Source organism: Diceros bicornis, chromosome 10 (genome assembly GCF_020826845.1).
Source record: "Diceros bicornis minor isolate mBicDic1 chromosome 10, mDicBic1.mat.cur, whole genome shotgun sequence".
Lineage (NCBI taxonomy): Eukaryota > Metazoa > Chordata > Mammalia > Perissodactyla > Rhinocerotidae > Diceros > Diceros bicornis.
Window position 1 is genome coordinate 65,885,469 of NC_080749.1, and position 21,776 is coordinate 65,907,244.

General features: G+C 40.7%; 1 pseudogene; it reads right to left on the bottom strand.

Annotated features, from left to right (window-relative positions):
- Nucleotides 1-21,299, bottom strand: part of LOC131410457 (large ribosomal subunit protein eL31-like) — a 32,741-nt pseudogene extending 11,442 nt beyond the window's left edge.
- Nucleotides 21,300-21,776: the final 477 nt, after the last annotated feature.

The window sequence follows — 21,776 nt, forward strand, 5'->3', positions numbered from 1 at the left end:
TGTCTCCAGAAGAAAAGATAAAGCAATACATTTCTCCATGCTTTATTTACAAAGTTACCATTTTCTTTCTGCTAATACTCATCATTAATACAATTCTACCACATTAAAATATGAACAATAATAAATCATGATTAAAATATACTAAGGATAATGATTTTTTTATACAACCCCTTCCAAGTTGTTTGCCAGATATTGTAATAAACTCTGAAAGGCATGATTGCTTCATGTAACAGTCCAGGGCTAGAGCTATCATTAAGCAAGTCTTGATCTAGATGCTCAAAGGATGTCATCAAGAATCTGGTTTTGAAATTTTGACTTAATCTACAGGCAAGGTCCTCCCCTGGTGGCCCTGATGATGCCAGAGAGATAGGACGATTCTTTGAGAGAGCTACTGCAGAATGCAAGAGGGGATGAGCAGAGACATTTGAGCAGATTATCTCAGGGAAGGACATTCTGGGCAGTGGGAAATCAAATTCAAAAGTAATGGAGGGGGGAGTATATCTGAGAAACAGCAAAGAGGCTAGTGTGCTAAAGCAGAGTGAGCCGCACAGAGAGTGGTAAGAGATGAAATCAGAGGAGCAATAGGCCAACTAACCTAGAGCCTTGTAGGCCACTGCACCGATATTGGCTTCTGCCCTGAGTCCGATGGAGGATTTGCAGCAGAGGAGTGACACAATCTGACGTATTCTAAAAGCATCACTCTGGTTGCTGTGTTGAGCTAGACCAAAGGGAAACAAGAGAAAGCAGGGAGACTCATCGGTAAATTTATACTAGGGCAGGTGGAAGACGATTGTTCCTTCGACAAGGATACAGTGATGAGATACCCGGAAGATTTGGATTCTGAATATATTTTGAAGGTAGAACCACCAGGATTTTCTCATAGACTAGATGAGGAATATGATAAGAAGCAAAGAGTTAAGGATGTTAGGAAAGTCTGCAAGAGGGGGAGCCTGAGGGAGAAAAATTGGAAATTTGGTTTTGAACATGTGACGTTTGTGATGCCTATTAGATAGCTTGCAGGTTTACAGCTGATTATATAAAGTACTGACTTTGTTCCAGACACAATTTTAAGTTCCTTATATATATTAACTCATTTAATCCTCACCACAACCTCATAAACTGGGTATTTTGAATAGATGCATCCTCAGTTAGGGATAGTATTTAAAACATTGAGTCTGGAAGAGATCACCAAGAAAGTGAGTGTAGATACAGAAAAGAAGACTAACGACTCAGCTCAGTACACTCCAGTGATTAGCATTTAGGGACATGAGGGGAAACCAGCCAAGAGATTAGGAAGCAGGGGCCCATAGAGGAGGGGAGAACATTAAAAGTGGGTGTCCCAAGAACCAAGTGAAGAAAGTGTTATCAAGAAATACAAAATGATCACTTGTCAAAAGCTGCTCATATTTCAAGTAAGATGAGGACTGAGAACTGACCATATTTCAGTGGAGTAGTGAGGGCAAAAGCCTGGTGGGAATGGATTTAAGAGAGATGGGAAGAGGGGAAATACAGACAGTGACCACAGGTGATTCTTTTGAGGAATTTTTCTCTAAAAGGGAGCAGAGAAATGAGGTGGCAGCTGGAAAGGAATGTGAGGTCCAAGGAGGTTCTTTGCTTTGTTTTTGTTTTGTTTTTTAAATTGACTCTTTTTTAGAGCAGTTTTAGTTCACAGCAAAATGAATCAGAAGGTACAGAGATTTCCCATGTATATAGCGCCCCTGCCATCAAAATCCTGCCCCAGAGTGGCACATCTGTTACAATCAATGAAACTATATTGACGTATCATTATCAGCCAAAGTCCAAGTTTACATTATGATTCACTCTTGGTGATGTACATTCTATGGGTTTTGACAAATGTTTAATGACATGTATCCACCATTATAGTATCATACAGAGTATTTTCACTGCCCTAAAAATCCTCTGTGCTCTGCCTATTCATGCCTCCCTCCCTCAAACCCTAGCTACCACTGATCCTTTTACTTTTGCCATAGTTTTGCCTTTTCCAGAACCAAAATCTCTGAAAACCCTCTGTGCTATTCATATCCCCATCCCCACCCCACCCCCATAGCAACTGATCTTTTTATTGTCTCCATACTTCTGCCTTTTCTAGAATGTCATATAGTTGGAATCATACAGTATGTAGCCTTTTCAGATTGGCTTCTGTCACTAGTAATATACATCTAAGTTTCCTCCATGTCTTTCCATGGCTTGATAACTCATTTCTGTTTAGCAATGAATAATATTCCATTGACTGCATGTACCACAGTTTGTTTTTCCATTCACCTACTGAAGGACATCTTGGTTACTTCCACATTTTGGCAATTAAGAATAAAGCTGCTATAAGCATCTTTATGTACAATTTTTTGTGTGGACATAACTTTTCAACTCATTTCAATAAATACCAAGGAGTACAATCTCTGGATCTTATGCTATGTTTAATTTTGTAAGAAATTGCCAAACTATCTTCCAAAGTGGTTGTATCATTTTGCATTCCCACCAGCAATGATAGTTCCTATTGCTACATCCTCACCAGCATTCAGTGTTGTTAGTGTTTTGGATTTTGGCCCATCTAACAGTGTGTAGTGGTATCTCATTGTTATTTTAATTTCCAATTCCCTAATGACACATGATGTTGAACATCTTTTCATATGCTTATTTGCCATCTGTATATTTCTTTGATAGGGTGTCTATTCAGGTCTTTGGCTCATTTTTTAATGCAGTTGTTCATTTTTTTATTGTTGAGTTTTAAGAGTTCTTTGTATATTTTGGAAAATAGTCATATCAGATATGTCTTCGGCAAATATTTTCTCCAACTCTGAGGCTTGTCTTCTCATTCTCTTGACATTGTCTTTTGCAGAGCAGAAGTCCTTAATTTTAATGAAATCCACCTTATCAATTCTTTCTTTCATGGATTTGATGTGATGTGATATCTAAACAGTCATCACCATACTAATGTCTTCTAGATTTTCTCCTATATTAACTTTTAGGGGTTTTATAATTTTGCATTTTACATTTTGGTCCATGATCCACTTTGAATTAATTTTTGTGAAGGTGTAGTTATCCTTTAGATATCCATGGGATCTGCAATGGTGTCCTCTCTTTCATTTCTCTTTCTTCTCCTTCAGCTATTCCTAATGCGTGTATATTACACATTTTATAGTTGTCCCACAGTTCTTGGATATTCTCTTCTGGGTTTTTTTTTCCCCCAGTCTTTTTTCTGTTTGATTTTCGATTTTGGAGGTCCCTATTAAGATATCCTCAAGCTCAGAGATTCTTTTCACAGCTGTGTCCAGTCTACCAATAAGCCCATTGAAGGCATTCTTACTTTCTGTTACAGCGTTTTTTGAACTCTAGTATTTATCTTTTATCCTTTCTTAGAATTTCTACCTCTTTGCTTACATTACAAAATAGTAATTTTGCATGCTGTCTACTTTATCCATTAGTGTCCTTAGCATATTAGTCACAGTTGTTTTAAATTCCTGGTCTGATAATTCCAACATCCCTGCAATATCTGAGTCTAGTTCTGATGCTTGTTGACTCTTCAAACTTATGTTTTGCCTTCTAGTTTGCTTTTTAATTTTTTCTTGATAGCCTGGCATGATATACTGGATAGAATGAACCACAGTGAATGGGCCTGTACTAATGTGGCGATGAAGTGTGGGAGGAGGGGAAGCATTCGATAGTCATCTGATTAGGTGTCAGTCTTCTAGAGACCCTGTGCCTCTGAACTATGAACTTCACAAATGCTTCTCACTTTTTGCCCCCCTTAGGTGGGACAGGATGACTAGAGGGGGCTGGAGTTGGGTATTTCCCTTCTCCCAGTGGAAGGCCAGAGGGATTGAGAGTGGGTATTTCCCTTCTCCCATGTAGAAGGCTAGAGTGGCTGGAGTTGGTTATTTCCCTTCGCCCAGGGCTGGTTAGGCTCTGATAAAATCCCAATAGTTTAGGCTCTGATAAAATAGTTTCTCTTGTGGGCAGGCCTTGTGAAGAAGAGAATGCTCTTGCATATTTCAAAATGGTTCCTTTTCTTCTCACTCTGCTAGAAGCACAAGCAGATTTTTCTCTGATATTCACTATGAGAAGTAGGTAGGTCTCCTGGAAATAAAACTCACAAAATAAAATAAATTTAAAAACTCACAAAAAAAATAAAACTCACAAAATAAAACTCATAATCTCCCCAGGGACTGGGTCCCCCTGGAGTTTAACTCTCAGAATCGTCCACACTGAGCCTCCAGCAATTTGGCAATTACAGTTCAGCTTTTCCTAGCCCAGCACTGGTTCTCACGCAGGTTTCTGCTCCAGTAAGTTGTTATGCTCTATATTTGCCTAGCTCTCCAAGTTTGGGGGCAGTGGTTTGCCTGTAACCTCACTTCTCTGATGGATCCAAGAAAAGTTGTTGATTTTTCAATTTGTTCAGCTTTTTAGTTGTTGTTAGGACAGAATGACAACTGCCAAGCTCCTCACATGCCAGACCAGAAACCAGAAACCTGTTTCTGTTTTTAAGAGGAGATATTACAGTATATCTGTATACTGATGGGAATGATTTAGTATGGGTAGGAAAATTGATGATACAGGAGAGATGATACATTTGGAAGAGACAGATCCTGGAGAAGGTAAGGGGATTGGATCCAGTGCAGAATAAGAAGCTATTGGATTCAGACAGGAGCATCGCCTTTCATCCACGGTAAACGTCAGGCAGAGTACGTGGGCCCCCACGCAAGCAGGTCAGTAGGTGGGTGGTGGAAGCAAGTGGATGTTCTCTTCTGATTGTTTCCATTTTCTCGATGAAATAGGAAACATCACCAGCGGTGAAGATTGGAGAAGTGGCAGCAAAGGTTTGAAGAGAGAAAAGGTGTGAAAAATCAACAAACGAACCCACTTGGGAAGTAGAGTAGGCTTTCAGGCCTATGCCCACGCATGAATGTGAAAGGAGAACAGCCAGCGTGGTCGTTTCTCTTCAGCTATGTTCAGCTTCCCAAGTACAGACCGGGGAAGTACAGAGTTGAATTTAACCAGGGAGGAATTTTGCAGTAGTGCCTGAAGGCTAAGAGTACAGACTCTGCAGTCAGACTGCTCGGATTTAAATCATGGTTCTGCCTTGAACAAACTGGTCTTGAGCAAACTGCCTGCCCTCTCTGTGCTTCAGGTTCCTCATCTATAAAATGAGTACGGCCGGTTTCCCGTTTACAGAGAGAATAGAAGGATTTAGAAGAGATCTTTTACATGCTTCCACTGCCCTGTCTCCCAGCCTACCTGCCTCTGGGCCTGTGTACTCTGCCATATACTCATAGGGTGTCATTGAGGGAATAGGTGTACAGTGCTTAGAATTTGGTTGACACATAGAAAATACGATAGAAGTGCTTTACTATCTGCTAAGGGAATGAGATGGAGGGAGAAAGTAGCAAGAAAGCTGAGCGTATATACAAGGGAGTGATTAACGTGATGAGTAATGAGTGAGGAACTGAAATCCTGCTGCTTTAGATCTCAACAAAAGTGGAGGAAACTCCATTTAACTTCAGGGAAACCCCTGCATCCAAAAAAACGGTGTGGAATTTGATTTGAACCCAAATGAGAATGAGGCAGCCTTGAAACACATGATCTCCCGTACAGTTCAATGATGAAAGGAGAAACACAAGCCAAGAAAATGACAAATACTTAATGCAAATCAGAGAAATTCTGCGACTTTGTGGAAAATGGTTTCTTTTTTCTGCTGTAATTACTTTAGTGGTGTAGGACTGACGATAATCCCAGCTCAAAAGCAGCCTTAGAGCTGTGTTCATACTACCAGTTTCAGGAATCTAGAGTTACATGGCAACTTGCTGCATAACTCAAGTATTCCGTGTTCATTAGCCACAAAATTACTTCCATATTCTCATTTGTTAAAGAAAAGCCAGTTTCAGTAGTGGTTGTCCTTACAAAGTTCCACCAGACTTTCCCTATTTTCCTGTTAATTCAATGACTATATCATGTTTGTCAAGAGGATCTTTCTTCCCTGATGTGTCCTGAGGGAGTCTGTCAGGGAAGGAAGAAGAGAATCGTTTAGGAGGCAGTCATACAAATAAGCAAGTGATGTCTAGTGTGGCCTCTGAAGACAGAGCCCCCACCTCCCTTCACTACTATCAGCCATACATCCTTGGAGATTTCTCTTGGTTACCTCATTTGTAAAATGGGCATCATAACAGGGTTAGGTGTGAAGATTAAATAAGCTGATATATAAAATGTTCAGAACAGTAATTAGCATAATATGCACTCAGTAAATATTATACATCACAAATAAAGAACACGTGAATGGATGGTAGTTTTCTGGAGTTTTCTTCCTAAGTCCCATGCCTCAGGACTCAGCATGACCAAAAGACATTTGAATACTCCCATCCCGTTTTTTTTCTTTTCTTTTCTCAAATAACCCTGGGCTTGTTCCTACAAAAACTGTCTGCTATCTTAAGGAGAGTTGAGTATGTGAGGAACAGAAAAAGACAAAGCAGAGATTTTCAGGTGGGATCATGAGTTCTTATATTCTACCATATACTTCTTGGGTTATTGTTGAGTTAGAGTTGAGTTAATATGTGTAAAGTGCTTAAGACAATGGCTAACCGAAGTGTCTGTTATCTGCTAGGAGGGAAAAAGAGAGGAAGAGAGTAGCGAGGAATCTGAGGGAGAACTGTCTCCTGTTATCCAAATCATTACCAAGTCCTGTTTTCTCCTAACTACCTTGGGGATGCGTCACCTTGCCTCCGTGTTTCCTGAGCACACTCTGCTCCCTCCTGCTGCAGGACCCCTGTGAATGCTGTTCTGTCCGAACAGATCTTACCAGTCAACCCACCCACTCTTTCACTTTGTAACCCCTCATCCCCTTCAGATCTCAGCTCAGGTGTTGGTTCTTCCTGAGAGAAGCTTTTTTTGACTTCTCAATCAGGTCTCCAGTCCTTCATTATAGGGAAACTTCAGAGCACTTCCCTTCAGCTGTAATCGTGCTTGTGATAATTTGGTTAGTCTGTCTACTTGTGGTTAGTCTGACATATGGCAAGCAATCTATAAATATTTACTAAACAATGAATTGCTCCCATATTGCTCCCATTCTCACACTGTGAAAACTTTCTCCTTCTTCCTGACTCCTTCACTGTTCATGGCTGGACAATGACCTAAAGAAGCAGCCAGAGGAGAAAAGGGCCTAGGGGCTATATTGGGGGTGCATAACTGGGGCAAAAGCAAAAGAGGCATAAAGCTCATAAAAAGTGTAGAACACAAGAGTTGGGAGTGTTCTTAGAGAGTATCTAGTCCATCTTCTTCAGTATTGACAACATAGGAAAATTCACCATTTAGGGTTTTACTCAAGGACTTGAGCCAACCACCTTCCAGACAATAGCTTTATATACTAATAAAAAATGTGTTTCAAGCTATAAGAGCTTAAATGTGACTCATCAGCATCTGCTTTCTTTACATCTTCTTCTCCCGGAGACTAAAAACCACTAAAAGGATAGAATAAATTCTCACAACTTAACACATGGCAACAGACAAGCATTTTATGCCACTTTCCTTTTAATCCCCTTATTTTCAATCTCAAATGACTCTTTCTATCAAAGGACTTTTTTGTGAGGAATGTTTGAAAGGATCTGTTGAATCATAGCTGTAGAATGGCTTATTTAAGTTTGCTTTAACAAGGGAATAATCAAAGTAGCATCTAATTTCAGTGGAAAACTATCACATTTTGATATTGACCCAGCAAGTAGCCCAAGTATTAGAGGACTAAAAGAACTCTAAGCTAAGGAGAGAAAAAAATCAAAGTTTGTTTTGCGAGTATTCCATTTTTTGTCTTTCTCCTTTCTTCCTTCTTGACAAAGGGAAAATTCACCCTGAAGCTGCCTCCTTGCTACCCAAAGCCCTCCATGAAAGTTCTTCAAGAATATGGGTCATGCGCTATGTTTCAAACATTCTCTACTTTACCTGTACCTCTCATTCCCTCCAATAAAAATGAATGGCAAAAACGTTTATTCAGAGAATATAATCATTGTTAATGTGTTAATAGTCTAATATCCTGTCTCAAGAAGATAATAACATCCTTCACCTAGTTAAAATCCAAGTTCCCAGAAAGTCCCTTAGGAGTGACTCGTGGGGAATTTCAGTCATGGCATCGGACTCATTTGGTTGAAATATATTGGAGTACTTGAGGCTTTCTCTCCTTATCCTGTAAATAACACCATGTGGAGGGCTTCCTGTAGTTGACTTTGGGCAGGGTCGACCCTAGAGATCAAACAACTACTTACTGCCAGTAAAATAGCACCTAAGAACCCAAGAGTGCAAAAAATTCTGTGCAAATGTAAAGTTGTTTCCTAAAATAGTCACCTTCAACAAAGCTAAAAGACAAAGGATAGACATAGATAGCAGTGAAAGAATTAGTATTCAGACTATATGAAGCATTTAGGAACAAACTGAGGAAATACGAATAATCCAATAGAAACGCAAGCAATAGTTATGAACAGGAAACTCCTAGAAAATTAAATACAAATGATCCACAAACATTTGAAAAGATAGTCAACCTCATTTGTAACAAGGAAAATGCACATTGAAAGAGCAATGAGATACATTTTTCATCTGCCAGATTAGCAAATATTTGTTTGATTTTATGAAAATTTGGATAGGAAGTAGGGAAATAGTGTAAAGTGTTAATGCCATTTGTAAGATTCTACAACATTTGAAATGTACACTCTGTGGAAGCAATTCTACATCTCCTTATTCTTGCTAGAAAATACTTCGTGTGTGTGATGAGGCACCTACAAGGGCGCTCATTGCAGCATTTGTATAACAAAATATTAAATGATATTTCTCCGTCTTATTCCCCAAACTGAAATCAATAGATGCTAGCCCCCTCACATTCTAGAGAGATACACTAAGGATCCCTCAAACTCAGTGCTTAAGGATCCCTGAAACTGCAGCCATGATATTGGAGCCATGATGGGAAATAGCCTAAGAGGATAAGCCAACAAGCAAAGAAAGAATCTGGGTTTTTCAGAATATCAGTAAGCCAACAGCACTAAACTTTGGAGCAGTTCTACCAGGGGATTTCTTGTTTTGAGGTAAGTCAGTGTCTATTGTTGAAGGCATTTTTAGTTAGGCTTTCTAACAGTCCTTACCCAATCATCCACTAACCTCTAACACCTGATATCTTCTTCATTGACTTGAGTACTCTATCAACTGTCTTCCTCTCCACCTTAAGCCCTGTCATCCTCCTAAGGATAGACACTGAGGTATGATTCATGAAAATAAAGAAAGTTAACAATAAATATAAATAAAAACTATACTTTTAGCCCTTGCTAGGTGTCAAATGTGAGACATTTTACATATATTCTCCCATTTACTCCTCACAACAAATCTAAAAGTTGGGAACTAATACGACCTCCGTTTTACAGATGAGAAAACAGACGTGGAATGGTTTAGTAACTTGCACAGGGTCACCCAACTGGAGAGTGATAGAGCTGGGGCTTGGAGCCAGGGTACTCTGACTGACCCACTGGATCCTATTCCTACACAGCCTTTCCTCACTCTTTATGGACTTCCTGAAGCAGAGCTCCACTCCACTCGGCTAGCCCGTGACAAAGCCTCCCTTGACTTCATCTCCCTTGATGTCGCTCCACTTCTAAGATCTTGACCCCTGAAAATCCACATTCTAACCTCAACTTCAAGTCTTTCCATTTCTTCACAATCACTTAACTTGTTTTTAATCCTAATGGTATCTGTTTGTGTCTTGAATTCTCTCTTTTCTTCAATTTACCCTGTCTTTTCTGGGTTCAGAATTTGTTATATACCAAGCCATGTCAGTAATATACCATTAACCACCACATGTCATCCCTTGCCATTTTTATCGTATGTCATTCCTACTTCAGCACTATCAAGCTTAATATAATGCAAAATATGCTTTCTCTGCTCTCACTCCCTGGATGTTCAACACTTCTAGAGAAAGTCGGTAGATTGGGTCTATAGCAATTTAATGAGTCTAATTTCAGCTAAGCTCCCATTACTGCCCAGAAATTGTTGTATTCAGCTACAGTCAACTCTCAACAGTAGCTCTTCCCTATGGCACCCCCTGTTCTTCAGTTCCCACTCCACTCCTGGCAATCTCTCAGAATATAGTAGTCACTTTCTTGTTTACCAGTAAGATCCAAGATATCCGATGGAGACCTCATGCAATTCCATTTGCTCTATCTCAATATCTCTTGGTAATTCTAGTCTGCCCACTCCTTTGCTTTACTCTTGTCTCCAAGAAAGATGTGTGTCTCTGCCTTTAGAAAGCTCAACCCAGCCTCTATTCCCATTCTTCCATGTTTCCTCTAGGTTCTTATCCACCAAGGACCTCTCCTGATGGTGTCTTCATTTGCTTTCCCTGTTTGAGTTCCTACAAAGATTCTTCCTCCTTATAAACATCCTTCCCTTGACCTTACTACTACCTCAGTTACTGCCCTTTTTTTCTCTTCTTCTTTGGAAAATTAAAAAGTAGACTATCATCATAGCTTCCATTCCATTCTTTCTACCACCCACTCACCCCTCAGTTCCTCAGAATCTGGATTCTATCCTTGATTCTCTTTCTAAAACTGTTCTCTCTCAGTCACCAATTACCAAATTACCCCATAATTGGCAAAGCCTACAATTGTTCTCAAGCCTTTATGTACCGTGTAGCAATGTTGAACATCCGCTTCCTTCCCGTAATTTTCTCCTTCCTTGAACTGTGATGAATGTCATTCTACTTCTGGATCACTAATATTTCCTTATGCATCTTTCCCTGGCTTCTCTTGTCTCTCTCATCTGCTATGAGCAAACACCTAGTAATGTTCATCAGCCCTCTTTTCTCCCTATACTTCTCGGGGTTCTCCAGTATTATCTCTATATGTATTATTCCAAAATCCATACTTTAAGCCCAAATACCCCTAAGTTCATAACACACAGAACAAACTGCCATCTAGATATCTTTAGTCTATATTTTAAAATATCCATATATCTATGAATCTACTTAATTTTCTAAAGGAGATAGATATTGAATAGATTTCTTTAAAGAACCCATAATTAATGGAGAGGTGACAATCAAATATCTACCTAATGCAATTGTAGTAGTAGTAATAGTAATTACAATAATTATGGCTAATATTTAGAGTCTTGACTGTATGCCAGTTATCATGCTGAATACATTCAAGAACTTATAAAATCTTCACGACAACTCTGGGAACTACTAGTACTATCGTCTTAAAAAGTTCTGTGCGTAGATTATCTCATAAATCTTTGCAACAACCATATTTGTTGTAGTTACTTTTATTATCCCCATTTTTAAGATGAGCAAACCAAGATTTAAAGAGGTTAAATAATCACACAGCTAGTAAATGACAGAGCCAGTGTTTGAACCTGACTCTGTAATGATGATGATGGTGGTGGTAGCTACCATTTCTCAGCACCTACCACATTCCAGGACCTGTGCAAGGTAGGTACATAGTTATCTTATCTAAGTTTCAGAAGTCTATGACATAGGTTTTCCTTTTGGCATATTAGAAAACTAAGGCTGAGAAAGGTTAAGTAAACAACCCTAGGTTACAGAGCTAATAAATTGCAGAATTGGGGTAGGAGATTAAAAGTGGCAACAAATTCTTTGCAGTTTCTGCCATAAAGAGGAAAATCTGTGTCCCTACCAATTGAAGGATAGAATGGAGCCAGAAGTGACTGGGGTTATTCACTTGAATGTCCCAGTGGCATCTCAAACTCAGTATCCAGGTCTGAGCTCATTGTCTTATCCCTCTAAAACAAATCTTTTTTATATGCTTTGTTCTGATAAACCAAGGCTTAGATTCAAACAAATAGGGAACTGAATCTCGGCTCCATCCCAATTACTCCCATTCTCCCACCTCTGAATTGAATCTGCCTTACGTATCATTGCCTGATTAATCTTCATTAAATGTGAAGGGGTTCAGAACAGGCCTCCCCAAGATGTGCCACTTTGGCATGTGAAATATTTTGATCTAAAGGCAATCGAGACCATTCAGGCTCAAGAAAAACTTTCACTTCTCCCTTAAAGAATTTAAATTGGGAGTCTTGCCCATAATAAGAGTTATTACCAGAAATAAATTTTTATGACATACCTATATGGCAGGGAAAACATCTAATTACCAAACATCTGCTCTTCTTATCATCCTGTGAATTACCCTCCTCCCCTCTGAAGCCTCAGGCCTCTATCCCATTCCTTGGCTCAAGATGGCATAAGGACCTCATTTTACCTTTTTGTCTCTGAACCTCTCATGTATGTGGGGTTCCCATACATACATAATTAAATTTGATTTTCTCCTAATAATTTGTCTCATGTCAGTTTAATTCTTAGACCAGGCAGAAGAACCTAGAAGGGGAGAAGAAAATTTTGTCCTCCCCCACAAATGCAACTCTAAAGTTGGTGCTCTTTTCAAAAACTTTCCATGAGTTTCCACTGTATGGTGCAAGCATGTCCAGCCTTTTCTTCCCCTACTTCCTCACTTATATACTCTAAATTTCAGCCAGAATGAGTTACTTGTTGTTTCTCCACAGTTATTGCCTTGTCACCTTCCCTCTCTTGACATATGTATGTACTCATTTTCTCCTGCCTTCATGACGTTGCTGTTTGCTTAAAATGCCCTCCCCCACCGCAGTTCAGTTTGTCGAAGAAATAACCACATTAAATACTATCTCTTCCATGAGTGTTTTCTTGATGCCTCCAGATGGGAGTGATTTCTCCCTCCTTTGAATTTCCCATTAAATTTGCTCTTCTTATTTTAATTATTTAGCTTGCGTTACAGTTAGTTATGAAAAGTTGTCATTCCTTTTACTAGATTTCAAGCTCCTTAAGGAAGAGAAGGTATCTTAGTCATCAATGTACCACTTGCAGGAACCTCCCAGAACCTTACGCACAATAGGTGTTTCTCCCTTTGAGTCAAAACCGACTGAGAAAAAGACATCAAAGTCATATTGGTGGAGCAATATTGCTCATATTACTGATACCTGATAAAAACTAGATTCGAAAATATGACCAATTGACCTGATATTATACCTCTAAAATAGTGGGCTTATCATCTACCCTGTCAAGAAAGAGCTAGACAAGATTACGTCTTCTCCACAGGGCAGGCCTCGCTGCTGGGTGGAGAGCCAGATCAGAATGTACCCGGTCAGCACAATGACAGATCCACTGACCACACAGCCCAGATCCTTCTCCCAAACCCTCCAGGGAGGGAAGTGAGTAATATGGCAGACACCTGAGGCATTAGTCCAGCTGAAGTCCCTCCACATGGAAACACGAGGATTAGCTTTAATGAAGATGATAAAATCTAAAAGTCAGTGTCTTCAACTAACACCCAACCAGATTCATGGAACAAGGAATAGAAAAAAAGTGATTTAATATAGAGGAATTTAGAGATGTACACGAATGTAATAATAATGATGGCACTGGTGGCAATATATATTGAATTTTACAATGAGTCAGGGCATTGTTCCAAGCTTTTTCATTGTAGTAACTTGATTATCATCTCAATAATTCTATAAAGCAAATACTAATATCATCTCCACTTTACAGACAAAGAAACTAGGATACAGAGAGATTTAAACATTTGTCCGAGTTCACACAACCAGTAAGTGGTAGGGCTGGAATTCAAACAGTCTCCCTCCAGAACCCAACTATGTATAAGCCGAAAAATATTAATGACGCTTTTCATATTGCTGTGCTAGGTAAACCTCCCCAACTCACACTCCACTTCCCCAGCCTCAGAAATTTCAATAACTCAAAGTTTCTCTTTGTCACAAATAGGTTATTATTAGTTTGATAGCCTGCAAGTGAAGAATGTCTGTTATTGTGTGATCAAACTGTTATATGGTTACATCACTAATGAAATCCCAAGTTGCTTTCCGGAATCTAGTTGGCCTTCTACAAGTAGCAAAGAACATCCTCCAGTTGTTCTATTTTTCATTGACTTGTTTTTCCATTGTAAAATGTATATTTAACTGATAAAGTCTCTTGTCTAGAGATACCTCACCTTCTCCCTCACTCCCGTTCCTAAACCCAAGAATGTGTTGGTTTTTTTCTCTAAAAATTTCAGTTTGGGGCTGGCCCAGTGGCATAGAGGTTGAGTTCGCATGTTCCGCTGTGGCGGCCCTGGGTTCACAGGTTCAGATCCTAGGCTCGGACCTATGCACTGCTTATCAAGCCATGCTGTGGCACCGTCCCATATAAAGTAGAGGAAGATGGGCACGGATGTTAGCCCAGGGCCAATCTGCCTCAGCAAAAAGAGGAAGATTGGCAACAGATGTTAGCTCAGAGCTAATCTTCCTCACCAAAAAAAAAAAAAAAAAAGTTCAGTTTACTAAGACTCTTTGCTTAGCTAAGAAAACGTGATAGAAGCTGTGCAGCACGAAGGCATGGGAATGAAAAGTTCCTTGCTGATTAAATGCAGGCCTGGCAGACTGAACTGATTGTCTCTTGGGACATGCTGAGTTAGTACTAATCAAGAGCCATGTGTTATGAAAAGAAGTAGGTATTTACAGCACTCGTTTACTGAGGACAGTTGCCTCCTATGCTGCTACCAGTACGAAACTCCAGAAAGATACCCCCGCACAAGCTTAACACCAGATACCAAACTCTGCCAGTGTTACTGCAAGCAGAGATGTGATGGCGTACATTTTAGAAGCCCCAGGATACCCTGGGATGCATGCGCGGGGAAGGGAGGGGAGGAAGGGGCAGCAGGGTAAGGTGAAGAGAGCAACCCACAGACCGATTTCTACAGTGCACAGTCATTCAGTTGCCTTTTCATGGCTGCTTTAATGAAAAGCAAGGTTGAAATGATCTTTGGAACATGGACAAAATCTGGGTAGAGTCTGATATGCCTTAACACATTTGAACAGCCACAACCAAGGCCTTGGACACCCCGGAGGAAGAGTCAGTGATTTGACTTAGCTGCTCAGGGAATGCCTTGTATCTGCCCCTGACCCTCCATGCCTTATCCCACTTGCTCTGTTTTGGCAAATCCAGTGTCATTAGTATTCAACAATATTTATTAAGCAAGAGCCCTACATAAAATAACACAGTCCCTACCCTCATTAAACCTATAGTCTAGACTAAAGGAGAATACACATTCCTGTGTAAAGCACTTAGATAGTCCTTACCTCACAGTAAGTGCCATATTTACATACACACATCATCATGCAATAATGATATTATCATTATTATTATTGTTATCAATCTTACTTTGTATTGCCTCTTGCTTGGATTCAGTCTCTCTGCTTGTTCCTCTTAGATTCGTATCTTGGTCAGACTCTCATTTTGCTTCTTGGCACTTTCTCGTATCACCCTGAACTCCATGGTTTCCAGACAATTGGTCAATTTCCATCATTCTCTGTCTCTCTGTCTCTGTCTCTCTGTCTCTCAAACACACACACACACCCCCGCCCCCAGGATCAGAGCTCAGGTTCAGCGCCCCAGATTTAAATGGATACTTCTCAGCCTTTAAGATGATGAATTTTTACCTTTGTTACTACTGAAAGGGGAAAAAATTCACTGTCCTGCTCTGAAAAATTGTCTATGTTCAAAAGAATAATAGCATGGGCCTATCTGCTAAAACCAGACTGTTAAATGATCAAAATTAATTACTTGAAAATTTTTTTCCATTTGAAATGTAAGTGTTGAATGAGAAATTGCCCTGTGGGGGACTGTATACATCTTTCCAGTCAGCAGGATGTTGTTCAAAATGTGTTTCCGAAGAACATGAGTTAGATGATTTCACACTTGCCAAAAAGAATTATAATTCCTGTTTTGAAGCCAGTGGAAGCTCAAATGCTTCTGATTGTGTCAGATCTGAGTGGAAACAGAGCCCTTAAGTGAATGAATCATTGAACAAAATTATTTATTAATACTGACATTATGTAGGGTACTCAGCTAGACCCCTGCCTTCTAGCAGCTTGCCGTACAACAGGGAGACAGGACACATACATATTTACTAAAAAATAGCCTGAATTATATGCCAAATGAATAGTAGAGCCCAGTACTCTTAAGACTATCTAATCTGGAGTGTGAAACAATTACTGGTACCCTTTAGAGAATTTCACACCTAATGCCAAAGCAAGGGTATGTTTTCTCAGGATTTTCACTGTATATAATACAGTAACATTTCTACAGTGCCTGTAACACAGGGCAAGAAAAAATAATGGGAAGGGTAGTAAACATTTTTTTCTGACTGCCTCACATCTATTTACCCTGCTTCTGGTAACAGCCCACAATTTATGTTTGGGGATTGCCCATCCCCACTCCTAATCCACATGGTTCCTGTGCAGCTAATTCCACTTTCAGCTCTGAAGGGTGGTACATGACCCAGACTTGACCAGAGCATCATTTTATGTGGTGTCCGTTACTAATTCACAAGCAGGTCAATCATGCTGATGAGACTCGCAGACTTTTGTTGGAGCCATCAAGGTAGCAGACTCTTTCTTTCCTGGTGGACTCTAACCAGAAAGGCTGTGAGGCCGGGGCTGCTGCAGCTCTCTTGTCACCAGGAGGAGATGTAGAATGCAGCCTGAGCATGTCACACATGGATCCTCATGTGGAGATTAGAGTAAAGTTGAAAGACAGACAGAAGTCAAGAGCTTCCTGCCCCTGAATTTTTCAGTTGGGTAAGCCAGAAAATTCCTTTCTTAAGCTAGTTTGTGTTTGGGAGTTTTTTGTGTTTTGTTTTTGCCTAACACAACTTGCAAATGTGGTATATTGTATCTTAGGGAAACAGTGGCTAATGCAGGAGTTACTCCTTAAGGAAACTCCCTTTCTCTCCAATCCATTGAGTCAATGCTGTTTTGTCTCCAGAACCCATGACTCACATGGCTGAGGCAGGGTTGTTGCTCCCTGTGTGAAAAAATTCTCAAGTCAGATTTTCTCTGCCACCCACTTGATCCTGGAAGTACCCCAAGAGCCAGTATGGGTGGGACTCTATTACCCTCTCCCACCGTCCCACCTCATGGTACTGCCACTTACTGGCTGTAGGAGCTAGAAAACCTCTCCCTGCCTCCACCCTCTCTTCCCTTCTCATGGCCATCTTTGCAGCAGTCCTTCCTCTCAGCACTTCTCTTGTGCAGCCATTGTTGAGGAAGGTCTTGCCCATCCATGGAAAATGTGAGCATCATCTCCTAGCATTCTGTTCTGGGGGCAAGTAATAAGTGTTAACATATGTTGAATGCACATTAGGAGACAGTCACTGCTAAGAGCTTTATGTACATTACTTCATATAATCCTTTGAACAACCCTGACGTGTGGGTTTGTTATTCCCACTTTACAGATCAGGAAATTGAGGCACAAATCAGTTAAATTTCCCAAGGTCACACAACCGTTAGGTAGGAGTATCATAAGATGGAAAGGAATATTGCATCCTCCTGTGAATCTTGGCAATGCATTTTTGGACTCCAGTCAGCTACTGATAATTTATATACGTCACAGGACTGGGGAGGAGTAGGGGAGAAGGAGCCCGGGGTCAGGCAGAGTCCAGATGATCCAGTTAAGTAGAGATAAAGTAAAAGAATATATGTAAGATCTGTCTTGAGTAGAAAAGAACAGAACCATAATGTATAGCTACAGGAAGCTAATGTCTTCCAATTTGCAATTGTTCAGAGCAAAGCTTATTCTGGAAAGATGTGAAGCCTCACAAATTCGTGTATCTTTTATCTTTGAAAGGCACCATTCCAGAAACCTTGTCTTGTTATGTGTTCTATAGCATTCTTTTCCTATCAGTGTGTCCTCTACGTATTCATTTCATTAATTCAGCAAATGTTTATTGCTTATTTGTTATATACCAGGCACTATGCCAGGCAGAAGGGTACAATCGTTGGCAAAAAAGGTCGGTGCGCCTGCCTTAATGGAGCTTACACTATCAATCTCCATATTACACAAATAAGTGTTAACTTACAATTGAGATAAGTGTTTCAAAGGAGAGATGAATGGTCACATCTATGAGAGCCTATGATGGCAGAAGTGGCCAGTGAGAGAGGCTAGGCAAAAGAGAAAGGAAAAAAAAAGATCTTGAAACCGGCAAAAAGTTGGCCATTGATGATTAAGTAGCTAGACTCAAGACTAAAGTTTTTTTCCTTTTTGCAATTACTAGCTATAGCTCTTAGCTGTTTACCCGCCCATTGTTAACTGTGCTATTTAGGTAATATGCTATTTGACTCCCACTAGATTCCTATAGATAACATCTCCTTGAAGCCTGGGTCACCATGGTAATGGATGTTTGAGCTGTTTTTCAGGAATTTAAACCCCTTGTCCACTTCGGGCTGGTTGAGACCACCAACCCATCAACTGGGCCCTCGCAGATGTCCGATAAGCGACCTTTTGACGTCAAGAGGCTAAAAACTCCACCCTTGGGTCATGCCAACGCTGCCATTTTGTGAACATGCGTCCTATGAAGAGGCATGAAGTCTGACTACAGCTGCGCAGATCATCAGTTACCTCACCTCTCCTCACCTCCAATCATCCATCTCCACATTTCAGCCCACCTTGCCCCCTTCCGGATAAATATCCCTGAGTCCCTATTTTCAGAGAAGCAGACTTGAGACTCATTCTCCCATTTCCTCAAGTGGCTGCCTTGTGATTAAACCCTCTCTCTCTGCAATCTCATCGTCTCGGTGATTGGCTTTCTGGGCGGCGGGCAAAAACGAACCTGGTGCAGTAACATCTGTATTTGGAGAACCATTTGTTCAGATCCTCAGTGCCCACATTGTTTCAGTTGAGACATGCCCCTTCATGATTTTCTTTCTTATTCTCAACTTCTCAACACTTCTACGTCCTCTACACTGAACACCCACACTCTCCCACACCCACCCGCCATACTGCCTAGGCCTGCCCTTCCTTACCCCTTCCCAAGCTCTGGGTCTTTTTCCAACCCTAGGTCCCAATCAAAATGTGCATGTCTTTATGTCTTTGTCTCACTCCCCAGGCCTTGTTCTGTTTTAAAATCATATAGTTGTGATCACACCATATAGATGTGGCAAAGACTGCCAGCTGCCTAGCCAGCATCCACTGGTCCCTTCTTCTTTAGTATTAGAATCTTGCTTTTATCCCATTTATTAATGCACCTAGCTAAAAGTACTATATTTCTTGGCCTCCCTTGAAGCTAGGTGTGGCCATATGACTAAGTTCTGGCAAATGAGATATAAACAGAAAGGTTGTATGGAAGCTTCCAGAAAACTTCCTGAAAAGACAGCTTGCATGGGCCATTTGCCTCTTTTTCTTCCATATCTCTTTCTCTTTTCTTCTGGCTAGATTATAGATACCGTATGTAAAGGAAAAAACATACTCCTATCGCTCTTTCTGTGTCTCTGTACTCTCAATACTTTACTTACACTCAGAACACTACACTCCACAACACTTCTGACACCAGATGTGTGGGTTTTCTACACATCAAGCAATTCTGCAACACCAGCTGAGTGTCCTCGAATTTAACTCAATTCTGATATGATCTACCTGGAGATAGTATTAGATCCCACAGGTTAAGGGTCCAGTCCCTTAAGACTGCCCCCTACCCCCACTTCAGATGTCAATCACAAATCCAGGTTGTCACCTGTGCTTCTGACAGATGGCTATAAATTAGAGGGTCTCCTTTCTCAGGTTCAATTAATTTGCTAGAGTGGCTCACGGAACTCAGGAAAACAGTGTACTTACTAGATTACCAGTTTATTATAAAGGGATGTAACACAGGAACAGTCAGATAGAAGAGACGCATAGGGCAAGGTATGTGGGAAAGGGCACAGAGTTTCTATGCTCTCTCTGGGCATGCCACTCTCCCAGCACCTAATCCTGGTTGGTTCCCCTGGCAACCAGCCCCCATCTTCAGGGGCTTTCCGAAAATCACCTCATTAACATAAACTCTGGTGTGGTTGAAAGATGCTTGTTATGAATAACAAAAGACACCTTTATCACTCTCCACTTAGGTAATTCCAAGGGTTTTAGGAGCTGTGTGCCAGAAACCGGGATGAAAACCAAACATATATTTCTCATTATAAATCACAAGATTACACTGTGGCTGAAACTAGAGCAGCTATTTTGATCATGAGGTGATCTTGGAATGGAAGCCACTAAGAGATATCCAACAAGAAAGAAGGAGCCTGAGTTCCTGAGAGTGTTTTGGAGCAGAGTTGCCATATCGGCCCTAGGCTGCCTCGCTCCTTAAGGCAATAAACTTTGATCGTATTTAAGACACTGTTGTTTCGAGCGGCTGTTACTTTCTGTCCAATGTAGTTCTAACTAAAACAGTGTGACTTCTGGGAACACCCCTGCAAAAGAGGCCATGCTGTTAGAACGCAACTTTTTTGCTCTTCTTTTCTTCTGCTTCTTGCCTGGAATGTGGGCATGAGGGCTAAAGCTTTGGCAACTATTTTAGCCAACTTTGAAGATGATAGATAGAAAGAGACAGGGTGCCTGATGACTGTGGACCTGCCTTGCCAGGTCTGGACTTATTTTCTGTGAGAGAAATGCCAACTTCCCTCTTGTTTAAGCACTGCTATTTTAGTTGTTTAGTACTAGCAGTTGAACACAATTTAAACTGATAAAATCTATAATTCTGTAAAGAATCTCCTTTATTCACTTAACATAGTGAAAACGTTTTTTTGCAATTTTATGACTTTAGTTGATAATCAGCTCTTAGTTCTCATCCACATTGACTGTCTATAGATTTGTTTGTTTGTTTTTTTTGGTGAGGAAGATTGGCCCTGAGCTAACATCTATTGCCAATCTTCCTCTTTTTGCTTGAGGAAGATTCACCCTAAGCTAACATCTGTGCCAATCATCCTCTATTTTGCATGTGGGTTGCTGCCACAGCATGCCCGATGAGTGGTGTAGGTCCATGCTCAGGATCCAAACCCCAGAACCCGGGCCACCAAAGCAGAGTGCACCAAACTTAACCACTAGGCCATGGGGCCGGCCCTGTCTGTAGATTTTTGACAGTGGTGACAGGTACATAGATAACCAACATATAGAGCTTGTTTATTTGGTGAATCTTCATCCTCATTACATTGTCTGGACAACTGCACGGATACGGTAGAGGACAGTCCTTATTCCTTTGGCTCAGACAGCTTTGTCAACCTGGTGTCAAAGTGCACAGCTGGAGTTCCTATCTCTTTCACAGCAAATTTCCGGATCTCTCTGAGTGCCGGAAGGGCACGCTTCTTGGAACCCACTCTACGGATGTGCTCGTGAATGGTGATGGTGATTCTCTGGTCACTACCTCCTTCATGGCACAATGGCCCTTCTTCCTCTCCACACCCTTCTTTGCCCAAGCCATTCTGCCACACCCACACTAGAAAGGAAGAGCCTGAGGTATTGTGGGAGAGGGAAAGCCTCATTGCCCAAAAGCATTCTTCAGTTATTGAAAACTCTTTGTGATTACCATTGGTAATGCCAGCATTATATTTCATTGCATAGGTGCACCAGCATTTAACCATACAGGGCCCAATTTTCAGATGTTTACTTTTATTTAATTGACACTCTAATCCAAAGTATTCCACATTCAAGTATGATTATTATACATGTCATTTCCTTCCAAGACTCAGTTTTCATGTTTGCAGTTTCATCATACCAGGCTCTTTCATGAAGAAAGTTAAATTGGGTCTGAATAAACTCAGTGCCCTTAGAGGCGCCCTCTCCACCCCTAAGAGAAGAGAACTTGGGTAACCTGTAAAAAGCATCCCCATTCTATTCCAACAGCAGCTCGGCGTATTTTTCCGTGATCCACTACCTGTGTGCGATTTCAAACCCTCCG